Below are 13,486 nucleotides of genomic sequence, written 5' to 3' on the forward strand. Positions count from 1 at the left end.
TTTTGGTGTCACTGTAAGGGCTTTTTAATAGATGCTTCACTGCGCAGTCCCATTTGTGCAGTACCTGTGGGCAAGCATGCCGCTTAGCCTGTTTAATGTGTAATTGTCTCAGGTACAGGCTGAGTCCCTCAAGCGCTGGTAGCATCAGAGCACCCTGAGGAACCTGGTGGTGAGATGCAGTTTGCAGGGAGCCCTGCTCACCCATTGTGAGCCTGTGTGCAGGATGGTAAATGGGAAAAGGCATCCAGCCCCCAGTGATTTCTTCTGGAGGGGTTCCTCCTCACAATTTTGTTAGCAGAGCACGGTGAATGCTGCCGACATAGGGCACTTAGGCATTAAAATCCAGGATTAATGGCCGGTGAAGGACTTGGGACCTCACCCTGGTCTGAGGAACCGCTGGCTTCCCTGCCTGCTCCTGGATAGTCACTTCAATAGCAGTGATGTGCCATGGCTCCAGGGGCTGGCAAAGTGGGGAATAAAAAATTTTTTTTGTTATTATGGTCCAAATAGGCAGTTTGGAGCCTGATGGTTGCCTTACTGGGGACTCCTGCATGCTAGTTGGTTGGGATGAGCTTTTGCATTCGGGGGGGGTGGGTGGGGGGGGGTGGGGGGGGCAGGGATGCTGGGTGGGAGCTGAGAGGAACTGTCATTGGGGAGAGATGCTGAGCAATACCATGCTCTCCGTCACTGCTGTCGTGGGCCATGGCACAGAGAGGACAGGTAGGCTCTTGCTCAACTTTCTCTGGCCTGGGATACCTCCTGCAGAGTGGGGTAAATGGTTGGAACTGCTAAGGAGGAAAACGGAGTGGTCCTGGAAAGCAAATCTCATCCTACAAAAGAATTTCCATCCGCCGCAGGTATTGTGGGGTTTGGGGAGCAGAGTTGTGTCTGGTTGTTCCTGACAGTCACCTGGCAGAGTCTGATATTTAAATGGTGGCAGGGAGCAGCCCAGGCAGGCTCGCTACACATGATGGATGCTGTTAGGTGTAGTGTCATTACTCTTTCGGCTGATGGCTTCATTTGTAGTTTGCTTCCCCCGCCTTGGATAATGGGAGGAAGAAGGAGGGGGCTTGGTTTCTTCCATGGAAACTCTGAGGTGCAGGAGGCTGATGGCCGAGCCCAGACAGGGTGATGTAATGCTGGAAACCTGCTCCTCTCCAGTGACATCATGCCAAGGTTTGCAGCGGCGTTGTGGACATGGATGTCTGCAGGGAGCAGGCAGCAGGACAGGTCTTCAGGAGCAGAAAAGGCACAACAAAGGGACCCAGAGTGCATTAGAAAGGTACTGAAGAGGAGAGCTGGACATGTTTGGGGAAGGTGATTTTCCTCAACTTGAGCATGGGGGGAAAGCCAAACGCTCATGCTATTGGGGAGAAGCTTCCAGCTGAACTTCATTGGCAGCATTGCTATGCAATATGGAAAAGTGATTATTGAGAACAGAGTATGATAGCGTGCCACCGGCCCGGATCGGTGCATGTTTCCCCTTCCCCGCTAATTTGGGAACCTTGTTCTGTGTGGGAGGTGACACACCAATTAGCCTTACTTGCATAAAAGTGAATTTCTGGAACAGAATCCTGGAGACAGGAAAAATCCCTCTTCTATAGACAAAAAGCTTGGTTGATTTGCATTGTTGCAGCAAACTGTTTTAGGAAGTACAGGCTCATCTGAGCCAAACTCACGGGAGAACCACCGCACCGAGGAAGAGGATGGTGAAGAATTAAGCTCTGCAACAAACTGGTCAGGCAGGGGGGTGGGCTTGTGTTCTTGTTGACCTGGCAGTGATCAAGCTGTTTCTTTGAAATTTAGGTCTTTATTGCTTCTGTCTCATCTTTGTGGGACAACTCTTTGAAGTCTGTCACTTCTCTAAGCTTGTTTTTTATGCACATAGCCTTTCCTTGCAGCGAGGACAGAGTAGACCCAACACAGAAACATAACATCCTAAGTTAGAGTTAGTGTCTTAGTTGACTTTGCATTCAACCCATTCCCTTGTCATTTAGGTACGAACAAATGAAACACATGTTCCTTACACATGGTGAGGCCTTTTTTTCTTTTTTTTTTTTTTTTCTTTTTTTTTTTTTTTTTTTTTTTTTGAGGCAGTCTGGGCTGCTTGCCAAAGCCCAAAGGAAAATCCTAGCCCACTCCAGACATCCCCAGTGTGCAGGTGTACTACTTACTTTGAAAGAGCAGAGCGGGATCGAATGTATATGTTCACAATAAATGCATCGCCCTAGGGACGGAAGCTGGAAGAGGGTATTCCTAATGAGTTGTGCAGAATATTGGATGGGATTGGTGTATTTGTATGTATGTGTGTTTTCTGTTCCCTCCAAGAACACAGAAAAAAGTCTCTAACCGTGGGCTTATTGTTCTCCACACGTAGCCACATATTGGCTGTGGTTCAGGAGGTCGTCTGCTCAAACAGACAGTGCTTTAGCCACTGAAGCGAAATGTGTGGGGAGATGAGAGAATTTGTGGTGAATATTACTTTTGTGCACTGTTCTCTGCTCTGGAATGTCTGCAAACATAGCAAGGTTTTCCTGAGGCTTTGATGCCTTGCATAAGCAAATTTATCTGCAAATGATGTTTACCCTCTTCCAGCTTGCTGCTCAGAATATCGAAATCTGAGCTGTGATGCTCAGCTGCTGCTGGCCACACCGGCCACGCTGCATCCGTTCCTGGTCCTTAATGGGTTTTGTTCAGATAACCACATTTCTGGGCTGCACGTCCCATCTGCTCTTCAGGCCGTAAGGTGTGCAAACCCAGCTCCCTTTCTTGGGATGAACAGCTTGGGTAGTGCCCAGTTTGCTTTATTACGGGGGGCTGCGCAGGATTCTGCGTTTAAACGCAAGACTTTTTGAATGCTGAATATGTGATGCTGCACAGAGGTTCTCTTGCAGGAATATTAAAAAAAAAAACCCAAACCAACAACCAAAAAAATAAAACCCCAAAAAAACCAAACCAAACCTAAATCATCTTTCATGGGCAATTAGCAGTGTTGAAACATAATTGCAGAAATACTTTGGAGCATGGAGGTGGGAGGTGTGTGAACGTTGACAAAGGAGGTAGTCCAGTTTTTTGGAGAGAGGTGTTATGCCTGCATGTGCACACTAGCTCAGCTTTCCATTTCCAGCTCTTTCCTGAGCAGCTCTGGCCAAATTCACAGCAATGGTGGGAACAGCAATAGGAACCTGCATAAAAGCTTCCTTCTCAGGTGGTCCCAGCAGATGTGTCATGCTCAGTGCTCCACGGTTTGGTGATTTGTCACCAGCCAAGCACAAGAAAATTCCTTCCCAACCAAAAGTTGGTGTTGAGTTAAATTCTGAGTGTGTCAGCAGCTATCCCCACAGCTAAGCATGTAATCCCACTTATATCCTGAGATAACTTTGGCAGCCAGGTTTATTTTCCCCCCATTCCCTTTAATCCATAAAACCTGGATTCTGGATTTACCTCCTGGGGCAGAAAACATTCCAAGTCCTGATTAAAAGCCTCTGTATATACAAACCCCTTGATCCTGAGCCACCTTGGTGTGGAGGGCTGAGGGTAAAACCTTAGGGTGGATCTTGGTGTTGTGGCAGCCAAGGGATGGAAAAGCCTGTCTGTGGGGCTGAGAAAATGGCAGCTCAGCTTGCAGGTTAATTCAGCTATGAGGGAAAGAAAAGAAAAGAAAAGAAAAAAAAAAAAAAAAGAGTAAAACCAAGGGATGTGCAGTTTTGGGTACCTTAGTACCCAGAAGAGCTCCAGCTGTTGTGAGATGGGAGCAGGAAGCCCTGATGTGATGCTAGAAGCAAAAAGCCACCCTTTGGTGATGGAAGTGAGCCCAGACTGGGGGGGGGTGGGCTGAGGCTTTCCAAAATGAGCAGTGGGCTTTGGAGCTGTCTGAGGGCTTGCCTGGGGTTTTGTACTGGAGTTTGGGAAGTGTTTAGGGAGTGAGGAGGGGAAAGGATAGGAAATGCACAGAGCAGCAGCATGGGGCTGCCCCCGGCTGCTCTCCCTGCCCTTGTAGCAGTGGTGTGAAGTGGCTGGTGGAGCTGCAAAATGTCATCTGCTCTTCGACCATCACGGATGGCTAAATGTTTGGAGACCTTGGGTTGGATTTCTTCCCTGCAGCCGCCTCCTTTTCTGTCCCAAGACTGGCTGCTCCTCAAGTCTCTCTTGACTGTTCACCACCTTCCCTAGACCCTCTCTTTCCCTTGGCATCCCCCACCTCCATTGTAGCCAGGGGTGGGAACGAAGCCCAAAGCTTTTCTGGATCATTGGGACCAACACCTCCCAGGCAGACACTGTGCCCCCATTTATACAGGGCTGAGTAAAAACTGAGCAACTACCTCCACTTTGCTTCAATGCAGCTCCAACAGCGAGTTTTCAAATGTGTAACTTAAGCCAAGAGCTTCACTTTACTACATATTTTCCACTGTGAGAGAGTCCCCCTTACAATACGCTGGCGTATCCATCTTCGTGTGGGCGGCGCAGCCAGCAGAAGCTGATCTCGTTCCTAATTTTCCATAGATGAAAGGGAAATAAATCAACGTGAAACCAGAGCCAGGAAACGGCATCGTTCAGCGCGGAGCGGGAAGACACAAAAGAGCAGCGCCGCGATGTGCTGTGCCGCAGTTTGTAATGAGGGAGAATCTGTTTTTAAACTATCCCTTATGGTTCACACATATGTCATTGAAAAATAACTTCTATAGGAAAAAGCCAGCCCTTTAGCTTGGTTATTAGCGGATTATTTGATTTGGATGAGGAGAGGAAACTTGGAACAGTGTGATCAGCCCTTGGTAAGGCGGTGACATCAGGAGATAAGTTGGATGGAGGAAATGCAGCACTAAATGGAACAGTAAAGAAAATAGGGAGCTTGAGTATGTGGTCAGATCTGCACGACCACAAGAAGAAATGTGAAGGCTGGGCAGCCTTTGGCGGCCTTTCAGGCTCTAATTTGGGTTTATGAGGCATTTTCGGAGACTGCACACTGCTCCCCTCCAGGCTGCATCTCCTCTCCAAGGAAAAGGCGGCAGTTTCCTCATTCTGTACATGAAACAGAGCCTGGATCGCAGGGCATTGACCCTCAGGCTGCGGATGGGGACACCAGCCAGGCTGGGGGGCCTGATCAGGCCACGTGTGTTGGGCCCTGCTGCAGCGGGGATGACCTTTGGGTGGTGACAACTGGGGACCTGGAGAGTGGTGGCACTAGTGGGGGAGAGCTGGGCCTGCCCTGGGCTACCTGGTGCCCAAAGAGCGGTGGAGGACAAGGGGAAATGGGGACTTGGGTTTCTTCCAGGGGTTCCTAATGAATGCAGTGAGGAAGATGGAGAAAATCACTTTTTTGAGCCTGTTCTATGGAGCGCAGGATATTGAGTGTATGCTCTAGAAAGGCAGTTATTTGGAATACACCGGATGCAAAATGAGGGTGTTATTTCAAAACTGCTCATTGTTTCATCTTTCTCCCTCTCAGCTTTATTAACTTCTAGTTAAAGGGCTGGCAGATCATGATAGACAATGACATCCATTCATTTTGTCCTATTCATTTCTCAGAGGGCTGGGCTGGGCTTTTGTGGGGGTTGTTATTTTTTTATTGGTTTTTTTTTTTCATTTCCACGCCGGACAGTGGAAGGTCAGGCTGACACTATCCTCCCTTTCTGTAAATGCCTCCCACAGTGTGCAGGCTATGGGTTAATGTGGCTTTCCAGCAGGCTTGAATGTGGGTTCTGTGGGATGCTGCCCGTGGGGCTCTTGTCCCAGCAATACCAACCTGCGCTGGTCCCCTCACCCTGGCCTCAGGCACCACCAAAGCGATCAGCACCCAGACTGAGCACGGTGGTGTGGGTGCAAGCTGCTGCCTGCTCCTCCCCTGCACCGCAGCAGCATCAGGCAGGGTGTGCATGCAGAGGAGGGGAAAATCTTTCTTTTTATTTTTTTTTTTTAATTTAATTTTTCCACTGCAACCAGTGATCTGAAGCCAAACTTTGCCTGGTACCTTGCCAGATTGTCGGAGCGGTCAGCATCGCTGGTTGGCGGGGTCTGAGCCCTGCTGGGCCCTTGTGATGCCTGTTGGGCAGAGCACCACCACACTGTCCTGTGATTTTATGCTTGCATGAAAATGTCTTTCCTTGACTGTCAAGAGGAGGCTACAGTTGCAAAAGCCTATTGCCAGGTGCCTCCAGACTTGCCCTGCTTAAGCATAGCCATGGAAGCAAACCTTTTGAGCAAGTATTAAGAGATTTTTTATTTTTTTGGAATAGACTAATTTGCTGCTTGTAAGGGTTCAGAAGCATAATCTGACTTGATGCTTCAATTAGGGAACAAAACCACACCGTGTGAATAGACCTGAGCCAAATCAGCTCCTATTGGAAAACAATCGGAAGGAACTGCTTGAAAAAACTTCTGCTGTGGAGTTATTCACACTCGTTACATTGTGAACACTTTGGAATAGACAACAACTTAAAAAAGAAAACCACGTTTAAATTCTGGGTAGATATCCGATGGGTAGATATCTGATGGATAGCTTTGGGGTTTTTTAATAATCTGTTGCTATGAAGCCCCTCTCAGCTTGTCATATTAATATCGTAAACAGATGATGGGTACATCTAAAGAATACCTGGCAACTTGGCAATACAATTTTTTTAGCAGTTTTTAGTGTTTCTTTAAAAGCTATCCTGTAGGTTTACACTGGGGGGGGGGGTGTGTGGCAACCAACAGCCATATAGTGACCACACTATAAAGGTTGTCTCTGGGCTAGATGTAAAGACAGTGACAACAGAGCACATGGTGATTGTGGGGCCTCTATTTTTAGGGATCAATGCTGCAATTTGTGTGGCGTATGACATAAATGCTGATTTTGAGCTACCAAATGAAGAGTTTGGAGGCAGAAATCACAGAGTGACAAGCTGCTGTGTGGTCATATGGAAAAAATTGCTCTTAGGGTTTGATCCTCGCGTGTTTGCTGAAGAGCCAGTACCGATTAGAGGTCTGTTGTGCAGATGAAGAAGCCACGCTCTTTGAGTAAAGGCTCGTCTGAGGTTGCATGGGTGGCAATGCCAGCCTGCATGTGGCTGGCGTCTGATGACAGGTAGCAAGGAACCCGTGGGCTCTGCTGTGTTCTGTGATGTTCCTCGGGGAGCTGCCAGAGGAGCTGGCTTGCTGAGACCTGGAGATACTTCATTTTTAACTCCATTCTCCTTGGGTCTGGAAAATTGAGAAGAGGGTGTTTTCCATGTATAGGCAGAAATGCAAGAACAACTGCTTATTTTGTGGTGCTTCAGTTCATCTTTTTCCAGTTACTGCGGGAACTGGGCATCTTAGAGATGCCTTGAGATTAGTCAGGTCTCGTTTCCTTCTAATTTGTGTCTCGTGGTTGCTTAAACTTTAATGTTTCTACCATAAGAAAAGAGATGTGTTCTTGCTGTGCATGCCTATAGCTGATCAGATGTGAACTTGCTGCAAAGCCTCCCCTCAGACAATGAACTTGTGTGATGCCTTTCTTTTACCTAGCTGTCTGTTTCCATGACAGTTATAAGAATTTAATTATCTTGAGCCTTTTTCCTCTGTCAAAAGTGATTGAAATCAGCTATCAGATTCAAGAGTTATTGAGATAGACGGACACACCTGTGGCTGCACAAAGAGATCACACATGGCTTGCTTTCAGGGGAAACCAGCCAAAAAAATGCATTGCTGTCCTAATGAATTCATTAGGGGGGAATGCTTCTTCATGTGTTAGTTTAAACCTTCAAATCAAATAATTCCCGATGTCATTTCTGATCTACACAAGAGATGAATATTTAGTTGCTAGTGGTTGTAATTACAGAAGTAGCCAGAAGGCTGGGTTGTTTCTTGTGTTGAAGGTGTTACCCTCTGGTGTGCCTGCCATGTGTGCAACAGCTCTGCTCCGATTTCCTCTTGTAGGGAGAGACCCTGTTCTGCTGTAGCATCTTGTGCTGGCAAAAATGCAAGAACTGATTCTGCCCAGCTGCATGGAGGCATTTAAGATCCCACACAAGGAGTATGCACAGATCAGGTCTGCTAAGGACCTACACCAGGTCTGACCTTAACATCTCACAGATTCCCTAGGAGATGGTGCAAGTGTGCCAAGTCCTTCTGCCAAGCTGGCCCTGCATGCGGAGTCTAAACCTGCTTTTCTCTCATTCCAGCTCTTCTCAGAATTGGGTTTCCTATTTTTCAGTCAAAACTGGAGAGAGGAAAAGAAAGGCAGACTATTTACCGTGTTCATGGGAGATCTGGAGCAGCCAAAGAAAACTGAGTCACTTTGGAAGGGTTCTCTGCAGTCAGGTTTTTTACCTTTTTTTTTTTTTTTTTTTTTCTTCTTCTTCTTCACTCTTCCCCTGAAATAGAAGAAACACCTTTGCCTAGCCAGCAGCTCAAAAACAAGCCAGCAAAGGGGTTATTTCTTCCAGTCAAGCATGGTCTAGAAAGATCACATTGCAAGGTTTCCATCCCACAGCTATGAGAACCTTTGGTGACTCGGTCTCCGCGATCCAAGGGACTCCAACTCCTGTCCCATTTTCCATTCTTGGGGAAGGTGTTACTGCAGGAGACCTGCAAATGGTTTCTCATGAGTGTCAGCTGAGGTTGGTCCTCAGCTGGCCAGGAGAGCCACAGCAGGCTGCTGGTTGGAAATGGATGCAGTTCTTCATCCTCCAGCCCTAAGGTTCCCCCTGGAGCTGGTGTTCACCAGCTGAGGCTGTGGGCTTCTTGCATGGCTGGGGCTGAAAGCAGAGCACTGGTGGATACCATGAGCAGGTCTTGTGGCTTGGCTTTGCATCTGGTTGGGATTTCCATCATCTGCAGCATTATTAGGGCTTGGCTTGGGTGACTGGTGAGGAAGGTAGATGGCACGTGCTCAGCTGGCTTCAAGCTGGTGTGGGTCAGCCCTTCAGAGGAGAGGGGTTCAAGGCTGATGGAGAGCACTGGTGTCCTCCAAAGGGCTGGGCGGACAGGGAGCCTGCCCTCAGCTACAGGTTGCTTCATGGTAAGATCAGCACCTCCGACATGGGCTCCCAAGGCTGTGCTGGCTGGGTCAGGGTCCGTCCCTGTGGATGTGGCATGTGGTCAGTGCTCCAGCGGGAAACACGTGCTCGGCTCCGGAGGCAGTGCCCAGGCGCTCTGTAAACACCCGGCGATAGCTGTGTTTGACACATCCCAGCTTTTGCAGGAAAGACGTCAGGGATAAGGATTAAGGCTTGGCTTTAGGAAAGCCGCAAGGGATATGTCAGGCTTTAGCAGGGTGCGTGTCCCGTGCCAGAAGTGGAAACTAAGTCATTAGGAAGTCAGAGCCTTTCAAAAGTACCCAAATCTGGATGCTTTCCTCCTCTATCAGTGGAGGAGCTCGTTCAAGTTAGCAGCGCTTAACATCTGCATCTGTAGATGTCACACTTAAAGATAGATATGCTTAGATACCAGTATGGATGTGCAAAACATGTATGCAGCACCGCAGCTGCAAAGTGGAGCTTAGAGGAGCCTGCAAAGGGGCTGTGGAGGAAAGTGGTTTTGTTACCTGTGCACCACGCAAGGTGGAAACACTGCAAAAGTATCGTGTTCCTGGGTAATAATTAAAGACTGTATGCTAATATGTCTGTACAGAGTGATATATTTAGGGTATGCAACCTTAAATCTGGTATTTCAGAAATTTTGCAACCCTTGCAGCTTTGATTTTTTTAAATTGCGTACAGGCAGATTCCTTTTTTAAAAGAAAAATTGCAAAATTGGCTTCAGCGGTAGTGGTATCACATTGACAGCTAGAAAGTTTATCAGGGAGCATGGGGTGTGCATATATGGGCACCTGCATGCATGTGTGCACGTGTGTACATATATGAAACATCTGCGTAACCTCACATGCAGCTGCTACTTTAGAGAGAAAATATTTACTTCGATGTGATGAAATTTGAACTAGAAGTCATGCAGTTTAATAAAAATGTGTGGTTTAGATTCCTTGTTCTTCGCATGTGTTTCTAATCTGCTGGGGGAGTTTAGACCATCTGCCCAGAACACACAATTTATTTTAAAAAAAAAAGTTTAAAAATGCTCATTTTGCAAATATAAAGAACTGACTTTACAATAGGAAAATGAAATTTGAGAGTCATGTCCTCTCTTTATTGGTGTGGAGAGAGGTGGTACTGTCAGGGGATTCTTTTCTTTCTCTCTTTTTTTTTTTTTTTTTTTTTTCTCCTTTAAAAACCTGAACTGTGCACGATTATTTTTCCCTTCTTTGCAAAATAGCTGCAGAAACCTCTCGTATTATTTTTGCCTGTGTTACCACAGTGCTTGGCCGGGCTGTAGAGAAGGAGTGAATATAAAGCAGCCTTTTGTCACAGCAGTCTTGCAGCCCCTTTCCCTGTCTCTCCATCGTTCCAGGCTGGGGCTGCAGAGTAGGTTCAGTCGCATCCTGCTTTCTGTGTCCATAACTGATTTTCACACCCCAAAATCCTAGCAGATAGATTGTGGTTTGTTTAACAGACATAAATATATAATAATAGCCGGCAGAGTGTCTAGGCATGACGGTTGTTGATTTAAGGCTATCTGTCTCTTTTTGGGTGTTTTTAGCAGGTCTTTGCTTTATTTTTTAAGCCACCTTGGCAGCCTTTTCCTTTCCTGCAGTCCCTACTGCTTGGCTGCTGCTTTGCCCTGGCCGTCCCTTCCCATCCCGTAGGGTTACGCTGTTTGTGCTTGCTGGAAAAAGGAGGAATGCAGACAAATCAACAGCGGAGCACCAGCCCTGGGGATGACGGCGCTTTTAAGAGGGACCTGGGTTAGCAGGGGAGCAGCGAGCTTGAAGTGGAAGAGAAAAATCAAAGTTTGCAAATATTCTGTTCCAAAGAACTTCTGTGCATGGTGGCGATGCCATCACGTTTGCAGCGGCTGATGTCAGGCCGCCTGCATAGATCTGTGAGGATAAACAGAAGCCGAGGAGTCATTTCTTCTCTGGGTGGGTCCCGTTCCCTTGTGCCATTAGCTGCAAGTTAATAAAAGTACTTGTCCGCTTTGCAGGGCAGTCTGGGGAGCACGCAGCCCGTGTCTGGTGGCTTGCAGCAGCAGACATGAGTCAAGGGAAAGCTGGACACGTCCCCCAGTACGTGCGTGGGATGGATGCTCTGCACTGCCTGACCTGGGATGCTCCTGTGGGAGCCTCTCAGCCGGCATTATAAGGACAAGAGATTTAAACCACAGTCCAGTTCCTGCTGGGGTTGTGTATATCCTTGGATTTTTTTTCCTGGGTGGGTTTTTGGTTTTTTTTTTTTTCTTCGCCCTCCCCCGCTTAAATTTTCCCGTTTCCTGAAGAAAACCCCCTTTGCTACCAGTACCTGCGCCTCGTGTGCAGCCAGGCTCTGCAGGTCCTGCCCCATCAGTGCCCCGGCTGGAGGAGGGCTGCGTGGGGCAGACCTGCTGAGGGATGCTGCCCTGTCTCTACCATGGTTTTTCCAGCTCTGAAACAAAAGCCCTGGAGAAAGGCATTGCTACAATAACCTTGCAGTAAATACTTTGTAGATTTGATGCTTTCTGTGCTTCTGCCAATGCCACCTGTTTTCTAAGCTGCCTCTTTCTTAAGGATTCTTTTCCTCTCCTCCCTGTGTCCCCTAAGATCTTGGATCTTAATTAAACAGCAGTTTGCTTATTTGCCTTATCTGGGTTTTTCCACCCATTTGGTAAATTTTTGAACAAAAACTGTCCTCCAAGGCCTAGGCACGAGCTTTTAGCTAGGAAGGATGTGTCGCTGGCTGGAAGCAATGCTCATTCATGGCTTACAGTGGGAGCCACGGGGTAACAAACTGTGTGATGCGCACGTAATGCTTCATCTGAGCACTATGGTCCCCTTCAGTCAGTCAGGGTCAAGGCTGAATAAGGTGAACTGCGATTGCCTCAAAGCATAAAGCAGCCCCAGAGCTTTATGGGATCTTTAAACCGGTGATTAGATGTCTCTTCTGAAAGGATGGAGGTTTCAATTAGGCGAAGCGCCTGGGGATGAATCAGTGTTGGCATTGAAGGGATGGGGAGCTGAGGCAGGGAGGATGGGACTGTGCGGTCCGGGTGGTGAGTTTGGAGCTTGGCTTGGGCTCTTGCCCCATCATTAAATATCCATTTAAGCTTGGCCAGGTTTTTTCATCTCATCCCTTTTCTGTTCTCTTCAGGACAATGCCAGCGCCTACATGAGAAGCTCTCGGGGCAGGATGTGATGGTTAAGTGCCTGAGGGTAGCAGGGGGCTGAGGAAAGGGCAACTGTAGAGATGTAGTGTGGGACTGGAGAGAGCAAAGGGCTCTGGGCTGTCAGGATTTGGTGAGGAATCTAGGGAAAGTGGCAGGAAGAAGTCAGCAATGATTAATGGGTTTGACATACTCAGCCATTTGGAAAGGCAAGAAAATCTTTCACCCGTTGAGGATAGGAAACTGGAATGGTGGATGGGTCCATCTGTCGCCTGTAAAGTGCTGTCATGTAAATAATCCATACTGCTGATGAATACTGTGTATATTGTCTTTGGGAATTAGCTCTGCGTTGTCACTTAAACAAAAAAGGACTTTGGCATAAGCTCTGGCTTCACATTTGCTCCGGCAAGCACAGAGAGTGCTTGGTGTTGCGCCGGCGGCTGTGGTTGCTGCCAGGGGAGTGTTTACATTAGGGTAGGGTGTTATTTACATTGCGTGGTTATCGGAGCTGGGGCTGGGCTGGGGAAGTAGCTGCCTGGAAATGAACCTCGTATTAGCGTCTGCTGCTCTGCTAATGACTCGAGTCCTTGACTGGTATTTTGGTATTGGCAGAGCAACAGCTTCTTCAGGACAGCTTTCCAGAATTAGCAAAGCCATCTGGCTTTTGTTCTTCTCTTAGACAACTGCTTGTCCTTCCCTTCCAGTTAAGGAGTCCTTGCTAAACTGCTCATAATTTGTGTTGCGATGTTACACTGACAGACCTACTGCATGCTGTGGTCTCTGCAAGTGTGTATGAAACACAGCCCCTTGCTCCGAAAAAACTGCTTTTCTAAGAAACAGCCGTGGAGTGGCTGACCCAGGGACGCAGCAGTGATGGATGGAGGAAGCACGACGTGGCATTGCCCAACCATCCATCCATCCATCCCTTTCCAGCAGTTGGAGCAGGGCTGGGTGTTGAGGACAGCTCGGAGGGGAGGGCAGCAGGTTCAGGGAAGGGGGAAGAGGGGCAGAGGAGGGGACCACGCTTCCCTGCCCTGCTCCTTCAAAGCCAGTGGCCAGGGCTAACAGGGAGCTAATGGATCCCTGTATGATAGGAAATTGGGTTCATCCCTGGGATTATAAAATATAAAGGTTGAAAATTACTGGGGAGGTTAATTACCTTTGAGCTAAAGAGCTTATTTTCTTCTTGTTGCTGTGGTCAGGGAAAGAGGCATGTGGATTGTCCAAATACTTGCCGTAGGGTTTTTTTTTCTGTAAGGTTAATACCAGAAATGCTAACAATGTAGCTTTGAGGTGGGGATGCAGGACTAGGCTGACGTGTCATGAAAGCAGGGTTTCTTAG

General features: G+C 47.8%; 1 protein-coding gene across 3 annotated transcripts in view; it reads left to right on the forward strand.

The window, feature by feature from the left end:
- Positions 1-13,486, forward strand: part of COL5A1 (collagen type V alpha 1 chain) — a 160,401-nt gene that overhangs the window by 53,566 nt on the left and 93,349 nt on the right. The window lies entirely within an intron of this gene.

The sequence above is a fragment of the Falco cherrug genome, chromosome 9 (genome assembly GCF_023634085.1).
Source record: "Falco cherrug isolate bFalChe1 chromosome 9, bFalChe1.pri, whole genome shotgun sequence".
NCBI classification, from domain to species: domain Eukaryota; kingdom Metazoa; phylum Chordata; class Aves; order Falconiformes; family Falconidae; genus Falco; species Falco cherrug.